The sequence below is a fragment of the Octopus bimaculoides genome, chromosome 14 (assembly GCF_001194135.2).
Source record: "Octopus bimaculoides isolate UCB-OBI-ISO-001 chromosome 14, ASM119413v2, whole genome shotgun sequence".
In the NCBI taxonomy this organism is placed as follows: Eukaryota; Metazoa; Mollusca; class Cephalopoda; order Octopoda; family Octopodidae; genus Octopus; species Octopus bimaculoides.
The window spans coordinates 21,306,994-21,309,471 of record NC_068994.1 but is presented as its reverse complement, the minus strand read 5'-3'; positions in this window follow the sequence as shown (position 1 = coordinate 21,309,471).

Here is a 2,478-nt window from a genome sequence, read left to right as displayed (position 1 = left end):
AGATTTGCTATACTGATATTTCTGTTTCAGCAACACAGCACTGAATCTGTCTGAAATGTTTTGGAAAATAGGTCAGTTTCAAAACATTCAAGTCCACATCACAAAAGCAAAGTTTAAAGGAAATAGTTGTCATTTCCTTTTCTAGAAATAAGCAAATAGGAAATAACACTGACCAATGACAAAAAATTTCAAATTTTGTTATGTAGTGTAATTATAACCAGATTTAGATAATTTTGAAGGGTTAAGTTGTATATAAATTGGGTAATTTTCTTGGTTTACCATTTTATTTCTGTTTTTGTTGTTTGATGGGACTTTTTTTGTAATGGCTTTGTTTTTTTGTTTCTTTTTTGTACAAATTGTATAGTGTGAGACATTTTAATTTTATCTCATTAGGTGTGGTTTCCAGATACTATCTCAAAAGCTACTACTCTTCTCTATGACCTTGAGGAAATAGCTGAAGATATTAGTCATTATGTCAGCTCTGCAAACAAAGACTGAATGTGTCTGTTTCAATCAGGAGGGTTCAGTAAGCAAAGTTAACCCTTCAGTGTTCAGATTTCTTTGTCAAATTTATTGCTTATTTATTCATATTGTTTTGAATTTATAACACATTATCTTGTAGCTTCAAGATTTCAATTATGTATTTGTATATTTTTAGAGTGACATAGTAGGGCAGGTGTGAGAGGTTGGATTTGGCCAGTTTTAACATAAAACAGGTAGAATATTTGGGCCAGATATGGCAGGATTAAATGCTAAAGGGTCAAATAAAACCCTCTAAAATTTGTAGACTCCTTCAATTACTTAGGAGGCAACATTGTATCTAATGAAAAGTCATCACCATCAGATGATGATAAATAAATTGTTCCCCATACCATAGTGGAATCTGTACAATTGTATGGGTCCACTACCAGGACACTTGTCAAACATCTGTTAGCAAAGCTTGATAGTACCTATGTATGTTGCAGGCAGTTTAACATTCCTCCTGGGAAAAGCAGCCAACCAAACAGTAACCATACAGTAATCTTCTGGCAGTCAGTGATGTCACTAAAGAAAAGTCGATGCACTTTTCTGGAAATTGCTGAAGTGTTAAGCAAAAATTCATCAGAGACTCACTCCAATGGACATCCAGTATGGATGTAGTTGGGTCAACTATTCAAATAGAAAACAATAACTTCCTTCCTTGGCAGAGGTAAAAATACTATATAGAGCAGCTTTGAGCACACAGGATGTAACTCAGCTGATGTACTAAATGCTATGGAGGATCCTGAGGAGTGCCATGATTGAGTTAGGTAAATCCAAGCAAATTATGATATTGTGTGATTTGTACACTGGTTCGTTCATAATCATTTACATGTTTTATCATAGATTAAATGAATCAGCACTGAGTCAGTTCTAATCCAGAGTTAATGGTTTGTGTGGTAGGTTGAAGGGCTCACAGACTCTAAATTTAGCACAGTTTCTGTATTGGAGGCCCTTCCTATCACCAGAGTGTATAGAGGAGTGCATTTTCTCATGGCACAGCATGAGAAATATTATGTCCTCAACAAGACTAAAAGGTCCTCTGATCACTTGACAGCTGCTTTACAGAGTGTACTGGCTTTATTTTACCATGGCATCAACATCAGAGAAGTAGGCTTGTTCCCTACAATACAAAAGATTTTTGCCAACACTACTTGTTGCTACATTTTCTTTGTCATCTCCTTCATGAGGTGTAACATTTTTCAGATCAATCTTCATCATTTTGATTCAAAGCTTCCTTAGTCATCTCTATACATATCACAGGCCTGCCCAGAACAATCTTCACTTTTGTATGCAAAATCTAATTCCTCATAACCAGTTTTCCTGCCAGTTCATTTGTATACCATCGTTGATGTTCACAAGTATTATGCATCCAAAGATCCCATCACACTGCATTTCATACACAAGCATCATACAATCTGTCTTTTACTCTTTAGAGAGAGAAAGAATCTTTGTTACTAACTTAAATAGCTCTCTGTTTGTACTTCTTTTAGTGGAAAGTGATCCAAGATCATCCTTGATGTAATTAATCTATTTACATTTTCAGAACCAAGTTGGAAAATAAGAAAGTTCTAAATGAAAGAACAGACTTACCCTCTGATAAATAATGTAATGGAAGAGTTTACATTGTAAAAGAATGGTATACTTCCAACTGGAAGAGGGAATATATCAAGAATTAGTAAAATAACCTTAGGTTCTCTGTTATCATCACAAAAATGGAACACTTTGAAAACATAAATTTTATTGGATTATACTCTCTTTACTCTTTTACTTGTTTCAGTCATTTGACTGTGGCCATGCTGGAGCAGCGCTTTTAGTCGAGCAAATTGACCCCAGGACTTATTCTTTGGAAGCCTAGTACTTATTCTATCGGTTTCTTTTGCCAAACTGCATCGGTTGTCAAACGATGTTGGGGGGACAAACACAGACACACAAACATATACACACACATACATATAT